Below are 12,775 nucleotides of genomic sequence, written 5' to 3' on the forward strand. Positions count from 1 at the left end.
TAATAATGCGAATTAAATTCTTCCTCTGTAGAACGCTGGGAGCTGTTCATTGGGGAGCCCTTGGAACGAGTGAGAGAAAACAGGCAGATAAGGTAATGTCTGAGCTCAGACACCTGAGGCCATGTGTGTATGTGTGTGTGTGTTTACAGTTTGTGTGACACACAAGGAGTATGCTTGGGAGAATGTGGGAGAAGGAGAACGTATAGGGAACGAGATGCTTCATGGAAATGTTTCTAAATGGCCTCTAAAAAGACATGAAATAAAAGAGCCTGATGAATTACATAATTTTAGAGCTTACTAGGAACACAATTTATACAATGACATAATTAAGTTTCACAAAATTATGTATGAAATTCAGATAAAACCCTACAGTATTTAGTACAGCACACCACTACTTTTCTGCACAACAGCTCCTAATTTTAGACTATACAGTTCAATCCCTGCTTTTATTGTGTGCCACTTGGTAGACTTCAATGTAGAAATTGGCTCTTTTTTATCAGTCCATATTTTCCACTGTGCATTTTAAACTGGCAGTGTTCTTGAGAGAGAAACACATCCATACAAAAGCCCTAAAAAGCTGACACATTTCAAGCTAAAGATATCATTGAGCTGAAGAAGGGACACTGGAAGAGTAAGACCAAATTGTAGGCAACTAAAAAGTGTGTGTGTGTGTATGTGTTTGCGCGAGTGAAAGGAAAGTGTTTGCACTGCAACTTCCACTTGACCTTTCCATGCTCTTGTCAAGTATAATGGTAATTAACATAAATGCAAAGTAATGATAAGCTCTGAACTTCAGCAGTTTAATCTAGGACGCAGCACCAGAGCTAATGGTTTGTGTGTGTATGTGTGTGATTCTTCATTCAATTTTAAAAAAGAAAGTCTCTTTTAAATATCCTGACTTGCCAAAAGACCAACAAAACATGCACACTACTAAATCAGGTTTCTTTCATTTTACTGCCGAACCAGTAACTCTCCAGTTTGACCTCTGCGACAGGCTAACGGCTGTGGAAGTTGGACGTGCGAGTGTGAGCATGTGTGAGATGCAGTATATCACAGTGAGTGAGGAGTTCAACTATCTACGGCTCTGGTGCTGATGGCCCATTTGGGCTCTGTCCAAGAGCTCCTCTAGTCTTGGCTGCTAGAGTAATTAGCCTAAAAGTGGTGCCAGCAAGGGAAGAGTGTGTATGTGTGTGTGCATGTGTGTGTGTTTGTGTGTGTGTGTGTGTGTGTGTGTGTGTGTGTGTGTGTGTGTGTGTGAGTCTGCACCCTGCCCAGCTGTCAGTCATGCTTTTAGAATGTGTCCATCACTGTACTGCTCCTTAGCCACACACTGACAGAGCTGGTTAACAGCATTCTTTTTAAAAAGCCCCATATAATTACTCCATGCATGCATGGACACACTATCATTGATACACATCCTTTATCACACAATCCCCTGGTCCAAAATATGTAGACCAGATCAATTAACATTTTCTACTCATGTAAATGTATTTTTTTTAAATCAGTAATTTAACTTTTTCCAATAATATATTTTGCAATTTTTTTGGGGGGGGGGATGGGCCTAGTGCCTATGTTAGTTTCAAGTCTACTTCAATGGTTTCAAGTGGCTTAAAAAATGGTTTAATTAATGAATTGTAAAAAGAACTACATTACTCAATTATTGATAAAAATCAGTGCTGACAGGTTGTAATACACACCTTCATCTTGCTCCATGCCTTTAAATTATTGTTGAAATGTTTACAGACACTTACTCACATTGTTTCTTCCATAATCAAGGGTGCACATAAAAAATTACCACTTCTGAAAATTACCATCTTCCTGAAAATTACAGAATTGATTTTAATTGATACACTGATTGTTTTAAATGCAGAACATGGTTTTAGTATATCAGTAATATGATTACTTCTACCAGGATCCTCTGATCCTCTAACAGGCTGCTGATTGTCCCATGCTCCACGCCATTTAAAGTGAGATCTGCAACTTTCAATCCAACTTTAAAGTTCCTTGGCCAGTGACTTTGCCTCTTCCTGTATTTAGATTTGTGTCCGCATTTTCATCAGAAATAATTTTATTTCATACTATTTCTTATTTTATGCTGTTCTCTCTGAGTGTTGGTGATTGTTATAACACGTTCTGTGTGCTGTACTGTTTCTCTATTTTTTTCTCTTCTCTAGTTTTACCTGCAAACCTCTTTCAGTTGTACAGCGCTTGTCAGCTGTCTGCTGATTTTAAATACACTGCAGTTTTGCTGCAGTAAAAGCCATTATTTTTCTGATAAGGCTTTACACAATATATTGGAATATTGCTGTGAGAATTTAACTGTTGCTGATGCATTGCAAAGTATTCAGTAGTCTCCATCACTCAAGAAAACAGTTCCATTCATCCACAGTTTAAAGGTAAAGGATTTATACTCATTCAGCCACAACTTGGCTCTGGGGACCATTTGCAACAGTGGGTGCACCTGAAAGTAGTTGGATTCACTAATTAGAAAAGATGCTGGGTATTTGTACATATAATGTATCTCTAAACAGCTCAACAACTGTCTTAACCACCTCCTTTCTCACTCTCTGTTTGCAGCTTTAAGATGGAAAGGTAACAGTTTAAAGCCATAAGGTCCACAGAACTTGGAACTTTACTGCCTAGAAACATCACCAAGGAACCTCCTATGTGTCTAATATTCTACTTCAATCCGAGAGAAACCAAGCGATAAAATATTATCTTTTTATAAAATACGATTGAATAGTTACCTGCTCACATGAGCATTAAAAAACAGATGACGCACTTCCATAAACAGCTATAATGCTATAATGTCATATATATATATAGTCTTTTCCCTTCACTTTTTTGTGCGTTGTGTGTGTCATAGTACAAAAAATTCTCTAAAGTGTATCTTTGGCTTGTCAGCCCCACCATCTGCCACTTACACTGGCCCTCACCTACAGCCTACAGTCTCTTCCTCCTGTTTCCTGGAGATACAAGAGCATGTGTGATGGAAGACTATGTGAATAATCCAACACTGGCTCAGCCATTAGCTTGGAGGTCACCACTGCAGTGTTCCATGAAAGATATTCAAATACCAAATGGAAATAATCAAAGGAGAAAAGGAAGTATTCAAGCTAAATCTTGTAAGCTTTGATCAGAGGAATAAACAAATATACTGAAGCTTCATTTGGGTGCCTTGTTGCTTTCGTGTCCCAAAGAGCTGGACTTTTAATGTGTTGTTTGAACTCATAATGGGTTCGGGATCTTTGGGCTTTCTTTGAAATGGCTGACTGTGTTGATGTTGAGCCGGTCATCACGTTTATGAGCAAGAGAATTGTAAACAGTGCAAGAATGCATGTTTACGCCTCTAGATTTATCTCAGGCCAGTGAACATACAGGAGTATGTCCACATGTTTACACCACAGCACACGAAAGGCAAGGTAAATGTCCCACTCTGACACTTACAAGGTCCTGATGACCTGCACTCCAGAAAGCTGACTTATATCATGTACTAATTCTCCTGGTTGAATTATACAGCAGACACTACACTACATATTCATTAAAAACTCCAGAAAAATATGATTATTAGATTATTAGTATTAGATGCCATTGTCAGTGGAGACATCACAAAATACAGTTTGCTAATGTAGTGGCTAATATGAGTGGATATCTCTGTAACAAAACGAGAGAACATCAGAGTGGATGAGACATTATCTGATTCTACATCTGAACCTGTTCCTTGATTCCACATAAATACATATCTGGAGCTTCAGTCTCCCACTGTGCTGTCCAGACGGTGTCTTCATCATTTGCTGTGTTCCAGGATACAACACAATCAAAAACCTCATCAATAAGAAGTGCAGTAGATCTAAAACGGTAAAACACAAGTCAAAGAGCTCATTCCAAGTGGACCCTTATTCTCAAAGGAGCCATGTGCATTCCCTGCACAGAAGAACAAGGAACATGGCCTTGCTTTGGTTCCACCACGTCTATTTAAAGCTAAACATACTGTGCAACCCACAAACACGCATTCATTAATATCGTTACACCAACAAACCCTCACATATACAGAGACGCACACACACACACACTGTCCGGGAGCACATTAACAGCTTGTAGCGGGTGCGGGTGGAGGACGGCACGCTGGCACTCTGTTTGTCATATTTCTTGTGGGCCTCGCCATCTGCCGGGGTGGCATTTTCATGGCTGTTTACCCTGACTCCCGCCAAGGAATCATCTGCCGCCGCATAATACCGCCCCGCGAAAAAGGAAAAAAAGAGGGGAGGATTAAGTTGGTAATGCAACTGAGACTATTGCTAATTTGGTGTAATTGGGAAGAAATGAAGATAAATGAGGGCGAGGGATGGAGAGGCAATCAGTACGGCAGGCAGTACAGCTGTGCTTTTGGCCAAACTTACCCCCCCTTGTTCTCCTGTTCTGCAGCCCTCTCACCAACCCCCGCCCGCTCTCAACAAGGTACAGGCAAATCCAAGCTAATGACAAATATGCTCAGCTAACACCAGCATGAGCACAGCTCTGTGGTGGATTATTCAGGTTTCTGCTTTTTTTGGTGGTCCTCAGCTTAAATATAGATGTTAGGCATACTGGAGAAAACTACTGCAGAAAACAGTCCAGCTTTGGTTTGGCTAATGTGAACAAATGAGCATGCAAATCAAATGTCATTGTCCTTTTCTGAATTTACACATTTTAAATATTTACAGTAAAACATAACCGAAAGTCTTTTTTTAATGCTCTTGGCTTTTATTGTGTGTTAAAAGGTTAGGGGTTCACAGCACCGTGAGTGTGTTTGTGAGTATTTCTAGAGACTCTATGGGATGCCTATTTTATCGCTCTACAATGTGCCATGTGTCAGGCAACCTGTACTGGCTACCTTCCATCCTACTTCTCACCCAACTCACACACATAACCCCAACCCTCTCCCCCTCCCATGAGGAGGACATCCTTCATGGCTATAAATCGGTTTTAGTCTCCATGGGGATGCAACATCTGCATGGGTCCCTGTGTAGTGCCACTATATGTGACCCTAATATTGCCAAATATGATGCAGACATTAATTGCATCATATACTAAGCATATTGCATTAAAGTTTTTTACATATGCCAAATACCCTAAAACCTACTACCAGCACATTTCCTGCTGTAATAAACGCACCGCTTCAAATCTTCAGAACCAGGTCATGTTCATATTTATAATTGTTTAGAACTGTACTTATATTAAATACACTGTGTTAAGTATTAACAGCTCTCCAAATATGAAGTTGCAACGGATAAAAAGTATGCCCTGACACCTTCATATACACTATTATAAGGAAAGACCACATCCAAGATTCTATATATGCTAGAAGCAGCCTGGGATTTTGTGTGTGAAAAACCTATTTACATGCAATAACAAAATAATAATGAAGACACATCAGGGAGGGCAAAGAAAAAATATTGAAATCATCAGTCATTAATTCTCTCCCAGAACAATGAGAAAACAATTCACGAGAGGCCCAGTGCAAAAATGTTTGAATTGAAAGTGAAAATGATTAAAGAGCTCTCTTAATGAAGTGTTAATTGCTGCGAGGAGTCGGATGAAGGTTGGAGGAGAGGAGCTGCTCTAACAGGAGTGAGAACTGGTTCCACACAAACAAAAACTAGATGGGAAATTATCATGCCAGGTTGGACCACAAGGACATTAAAACTCCACAAGCCATTTCCATTCCATACTTTCTAGAACAAGAAGTTTAGGATCAGTATCTTTATAATTTTCACCCCCCCCCCCCCCCCCCCCCCAAACACTAAAAATGAAAAACAGTGGAAGTAGGAGTGCTCTGCGATGTGTTGGTTGTGATGTGTTTTTCCCACTTCACATCACAGCTCAGCTTACATCACAGAGTCTTAGCAAAAGTGTTTATTTGAGGTGTTTGTGGATAAACCCTACTAATCTGTCCAGATGTTCAGCACAGAGGATGCTATTTTCCCACATTGCCTATAGTGCTATACCACATGGGGAAAGTAAAAGTAGTGTGAATAACACAGGCTTTACTTTCACACTACAGACCTTATGAAAAAGGTATATTAACCCAAGTGTATCTGGGTTCAAGAAAAAATTTAAGAAAACAAGTGTTACCTGTGGGCACTTTGTATATTTAGCGGGTTTAAATGACCAAAAAGGGCAAAGGAAAATATCATGGCAGCCTCTGTGATTATCTGTATCCCACTGCTCTGGTAAATACTTTTTGGCCATTGCGTCTCAATTACCTCATATTTAGACATCCACCTCCAGCTGAATATTCAACATCTCATCAGCCTCTTTAAGTGAGTCCTATATTGTGTTCCTCCTGAGCCTTTTGTACTGCCTAAGATGGCATAGTCTTTCACTTACCCTTATCAGAGAGACACATTAATGGCCATCAGAGGACTCTGTTCTCTTTGAACGGTTTACGGCGCCTCGCCTTTGATCATAAGTAGTGCTCGCTTCACAGAGAGCCTGAGAAGATGTCTCTTTGATATCACCCCGCGTTTACATATCAATGAGTGGCACCTAAGATGGAGGCTCACCCTCTCTCTTTCTCTCTCTCTTCCTCAGTCTTTCTATATCCCTCTATCAGTGTGCCATGCCAAGTCACATAAATCCACAAGATTCACTTTACACTTGAAAACTAAAAAAAGTCTTGCATTGTGGTGACCAGTGGCCTGGACTCAGGGACACAGTCAGGTGTATGCTGTACCTCAGCAGGCCGCGGCTCATTTGGCTGGGTTGAGAGCACACTGCATCTTTATGGGCTTTCATTAGGCGTCATTTTGAGGCTCATTTGAAATCAATCCCCCCTCGGACCCTTGCGGCGGCTCCGATGTCAGGCGGATGAAAAATGAGGCGGGGTGTGGGGGCTCCGGGTGGACCCCCCATCCGTCCTGCTCGGCCCGGTCCGTTAATACAGTATCATCTGGTCAAATGGGCGAGTAATTCCCACATCTCATTACTGACAGGAACTGTGGGTCATTACGCAGGATGGATTCCCATTAGCCGGACCGCAGGTTTGAGACTAAATACAGAAGCTTTGGAAACACTTGTACTTTGTTTTTACACACCTTGGCTGCCACACTTCTTAACTTAGTTCCCACAGTCATTGATACGACAGAAGGAAGAAGATGGGACTTTGAAGTAGAGGCTCCTTTTAGTATTCACCCTTTGCTAGTGACTCAATAAGGTATTCAATGAAGCAAATGTCCATATTGACCCATGGCTGTGACGTCTCAGTGCTGACAAGTGTCTTCTTCAAGGTCAACGTACAGGACGTGTGTGTGTTTAATAGACACATGCAGGTTGAACCTCTGTATGCACTGACACATAAAATACATATCTGCAGTCAAATGATACTGCAGATGGCATTCGAACCAATCAGAAGCAATTGCCTACACTCTGCTCTATCTGCAGGCTTCTCTGCAATATAGTGTAAGCCTCAGTTGATTAAATACTACGCTGCAGGATCTACTGTCTGTATTCCTGGAGGTGATCCAGGAAGTCAAGCCCAGGCTTAGAGTGTAGTGGTGGGAGAAATATGAACCATTGGCCAATGTGTGGAGGGTCATGCAGCTTTTTTCCTGCTCAGTCTTTCATATGCTCATCTTGCTGCATCGACCATCTGTTTATGTGGCATACTCCTCACACTAGGTGGCATAATCAATGCTACTCAACTCCAACTTAACTCTTTACAGTATTAAAGTGACATTTTAGGGATTTTACATGTACTGTCACTGTAACAAAACCAGAAAAAAGACTGTGACAGATCTGATCTACAACATTCTTTCTGAAGGACTCAGAAAGCTCTTTGGATCTGTTATAATGCTTTGGCAATATTGTACTCACTACAGCCATGCCAACAAAGCTACCTTGATTCTTGAACCTTGAGAGACATAGAGAGAGGTCAGTAAGATCTTGATCTGGGCCTGTGACATCATTTATGAATCACTTGTTTGTGAGAGAATTCAGCTGAAGGATGTTGGGTAAAGGAAGAATTTCTATGTATTCTTACGTATGTGTTAGTGGACTGTGGCTGCTCAATGAAAGAGAATGCAGATGACCTGCAGGTGCCAAGTCATGTACTCCCCAAAATAGAACAGAAAAGGCTCTTAATCAGGTTCCATTCAGAAAAAAAAAGAAAAAAAAGAAACAAAGGTGGAGGATTTACATAAAGGTTTCTTTGGACAGCATTTTGCTCTAATCTCTCTCAGTTAAAGTAGCCACAATAGTGAAGCTATGCCTGGTCAGACTATGACAGCACTTATGCAGTTACCTTTACATTTTAAGGTTGAGTAACAACAACAACAAACAATTACGTAATTTTTACAATGATTTGTAATGATAAGTGTTTCAGGTGGTAAAACTTCACAGTCTGATCTCGCCATATGCAGAACTCCACCAAACCTATTACAGTTTGTAAAAAAATGTACATAGTAATTATATAAAACACTCTAACACTCTATACTTTATATAGTAATTTATACAGAACAGGAAATGTAGTTCCTATATCAAAATGGCTTAATACTGTCCTAGTACAGCAATCACAAGTGTTTTTGCCCTTTAAACTTAGCAAAGTGCTGGCATAGGTCCCTAAGATTAAGCAGCTTCATCAGCTAGACACAAGTGCTCCAATGGCTGAAAAATGATACAGCCCACTTTGGCCATGGATGGACTGTGCACATGACTCTACAGGACAGGAGTTTTGTTAATATGTAACAAATGGCAGTAAATTCTAAACGATTAATTCCTTGAATAAAAAAGAAACTACACTTCAGTTACATCATGATTGCTTCATTTTAAATCCAAATGTCATTCTCCAAACAGCAACTTAATAGGAAGATATAATATAAAAGTCAATATAAAATGAAAGTCTTTTTTGACACAATATAAGACAACTGCCAGAATCACATGGAGATACAAGAGAATAGACCACCAACCAGAAACTTCCAGTCAACAGCATCTGTGGGCAGAACAGGGTGGAAGGAGTAGGAACAAGGTGGTGTTACTGTTATGGCTGGTAGGTGTATAATACGTATAAAAGGAGATAAATAAGCAAGAACTATAGAACACTGGTGAATTTAAATAAATAAAGAAAAACCCCAAAAGAAAGCAATGAGAGAGAGAGAGAGAGAGAGAGAGAGAGAGAGAGAGAGAAAGAAAAGAGAGAATTTTCCTAGTTGAATTGTCTGATGAAACAAGTTGCTCAGTGGCAGTTCTAGAATGGTCTAATCAGATAAAACGAGAATGACACTAGCACTCTGATGAGCAAAGTACTTGAAACAAAAGAGTGAAGGAGAAATCAAAGGAGAGGTGAGAGACGGGTAGAAAAAGGAACAAAAGTGCTGACCGCTTTGCTAGTTAGGGATTTGCAGTGGGCATGCACACGTATGTCTCCCCATCACACGGACACACACACACACACACACACACACTGCTTCTCAGTCTTTCACTCTCACTCTTTCTCTCTCTCTCTCTCTCTCTCTCTCTCTCTTTCACACACACACATAATCTTACAACCTTCTTCTTTCAGTATTCAGTCACTTCTCTCTCTCTCTCTCTCTCTCTCTCTCTCTCTCTCTCTCTCTCCACCCACACCTGGTTTTTGCTAACTCGGCAAATCACGTGGCTGACAGATTCTAGAGCCTGTTTAAATAATGCATGGCATTTCTCTTTTAACTTGTCAGTTGCTCCGGAGAAAAATATATCAGTTCTTCTCTGATGTCATTTGTGACGGTGATTCTCCCTGACAGTTCTCCATTAGACCAATGAGCCCTTTTTTTTGCTCGGCTATTCTTCTCCTGCCGTCTCAGACGAGAAACACATGTTCCTTCTTCCCATTCGCTCTCTCCTTTTTTTCTTGTTAACAGGGCTTTTCGAGGATGTATTTATATTTAAAGACACCATTTCATGGGAGCCCCCCACCAGCTCTTCAGCCGCCTCGGCCAGAGCGACCCCTCTAGCGTAAACACTGCTCTCTGTCTCTCTCTTTCTCTCTTATTTTCTCTCCCTCCCTGCCTTTCCCTCTCTCTCCTTCTCTCTCTCACTCTCTGCCTTCTCTCTCTCTCTCTCTCTCTCTCTCTCTCTCTCTCTCTCCCCTGACGCGCTCCACAGCTGCTTCTGAACTCCACTGCACTTTGTGCGACTCGACGAAACTACAAAAAAGGGAAAGGACTGACTTACTCTGTGCCAAATCAGTAGCTTGATTGGTCAGTGAAAGAAGGGGGAGGCATCAAACAAAAAATAACAAGAAAGAGGGAAAAAAACAATCAAACACCAATTGCATCCCTGTGGTCCCCCTCCAAAAAAAAAAAATGCGCGTAAGCTTTTTTGCTGCTGCCTCACACGTGCTCTCTCGAGAAGGGGTGAGGGTCACCGTTTGAGGGAGAGGGAGAGAGAGAGACAGAGAAAGAGAGAGCATGGGCGAGAGAGATTGAAATCGAGCCTATCTTCACTCACTGCCTGCTGCAGATATCTTTTTAGCTTTTTGTGGCGTGATCCACATGGAGTGTGTGTACGTGTGTTTGGTGGGGGGGGACACAGATTAGCCAGATCCCTTTGATGTCCTCCCCAAAAAAAAGGAAAAAGGAAAAAAAACAGCTTGCCACTGAGAGAGAGCAAGAGCGCAAGGGGAGGGAACCAAAACACGACTTGCAAGAACGTAAAGGGGGGACAAAAAAGGGGAGAAGTATGAAAGAGTGTGTAGAAAAAACAGAGACATAAGGGCTCTGCAGCTGTCGTGGGGGGGGGGGGGGGGGGGCACTATCTTGGCAAGGGAGAGAAAGAGGGAGAGAGAGAACAAGGCCGGGGTTAAAGTTGGCCGCAAAGCTTTAGAGGCTGTTTGTTTAACTTGAGAGTTGCAAGGATGCTAGATCAGATTCCAACCAGCTCACACACACACGCACAATAAAACTAAATTTCCCAAACCACTGACCATAGGAAAGGGAAGTAGGGCTTGTTTTTTGAGGGTGTCCATTTGGGAGGATTTCATCCACAAATGAAAAGGCCCTCTGAACACTAATATTCTGTAGATAATCTTTTATTACACAAGACAAATATGAAATTAGACATCTTGAATATGAGGTTTTAGGAGGTTGATGCTTGTTTGCAAGCCTTTATATAGCCTCATATAGCCTCCTAAGCTCCTAAGTAATTGCACACTTTTATCACAATAATGTGTGCTAACACAATATGGAGGTTTGAAATAACTACCCGAGGTTGCTCATCCTTCTTAACAAAAGACAAACAAACGAATGTGAAATGCATTCAAACACAACCATAATGAATGAATTAATTTCCAAATTAAGTAATTAATTGCCTAACTGCATTTATTTAAACTATTCAAGAGAAACAAACTAAACTAAAATGTCTGCTTTAGTTTATACATTATTTATTTTATGTATTATTATATTATGTATTTTATTAATTTCTTTGTTTCTTTGTTAAGTTCTTCATTTTAAACATGTAATGAGAATGAGAACATGATAATTCACTTGAGAATCAAAGCAGTAAACATCAGTTTAGGGCATAAGAGAAAACAAGGACGTTCCGGTAACTGAATAATGTTTTTAACAACCATTAACTATACTCTCTTTCTTGCAAAAAAAAAGTAACTATGGGTTACAGTTGGCAATTGTATTTATATGGACTGCTGCTGTTACAAATATTGAGATTACATTTACATTTACGGCATTTAGCAGAAGCTCTTATCCAGAGCGACATAAAAAAGTGCTTCGCTGTTTACTCAAGAATAACCTTAGCTAGTTTGCATAGACTAAAATTCAAAGATAAAGATGCTTCTAAGCTCAGATACTACTAAACACAAGTCAATATGGAGACAATACTATTTAATAATACATTATAATACATACTGACAATACACTTCGCCCAAGTACGCTTGGAAGAGATGGGTCTTCAGTCTGTGTTTCAAGACAGCCAGCGACTCTGCTGTTCAGACACCCAGGGGAAGTTCATTCCACCACTTTGGTGCCAGGACAGAAAAAAGCCTGGACACTTGTCTTCTGTGGATCTTAAGGGATGGCGGGTCAAGCCGAGCCGTACTTAAAGCTAGAAGGGCTCTTGGTGCAGATCGGCTTTTGACCATTGCCATTAAGTACGGAGGGGCTGGTCTATTCTTGGCTTTGCCAAGATGCCAACATCAGGGTTTTGAATCTGATAAGAGCAGCTACAGGAAGCCAGTGAAGAGAACTCAAGAGATACATTTGTGTAATGGTATGAGTTAAAACTCAAGGTGATACATCTGTGTAATTACATAAGCTGTACTACTGTAATGTATCTATAACAGTTAATACATCATCAGCAGTTACATGATTCATTGCATGAATTATTAATATGTAACTGCACAGTTTTTAGAGACAGCTATTAGAGCTAATGCAAAGTGGGACCAAAAATTATGTATTTTTGTAACCCAAGCTACACAAAGAAAGCAGTACATCCTCCAAACTCCTGAACTGGGAATGAAATCCTGGACAAATAAATCCGAACTTTAAAAGTTGCTAGAGCTGGTACTGCGGGTTATAGACTCATTTCAGTCTCAGTCAGTAAATGTACGAGCTGCTTCATGACAGAAAAGTCAGAGTTACACCATTCACATTCACATTTACACACACACACACACAAACAGGCAAATTCATGCAATGCATTATCTTACACTCCCATGCTTACTTTGTTTTACACTCCAGCACCGGCATACACACACCACGCTGACATCCGCAAACAGGGATGAAATTTGACTCATGTTTCATTCTCA

The 12,775-nt window shown here is 40.6% G+C and overlaps 1 protein-coding gene across 5 annotated transcripts in view; it reads right to left on the minus strand.

The window, feature by feature from the left end:
• Window positions 1-12,775, minus strand: part of dacha (dachshund a) — a 115,296-nt gene that overhangs the window by 24,315 nt on the left and 78,206 nt on the right. The window lies entirely within an intron of this gene.

This window comes from Salminus brasiliensis, chromosome 18 (genome assembly GCF_030463535.1).
Source record: "Salminus brasiliensis chromosome 18, fSalBra1.hap2, whole genome shotgun sequence".
Lineage (NCBI taxonomy): Eukaryota > Metazoa > Chordata > Actinopteri > Characiformes > Bryconidae > Salminus > Salminus brasiliensis.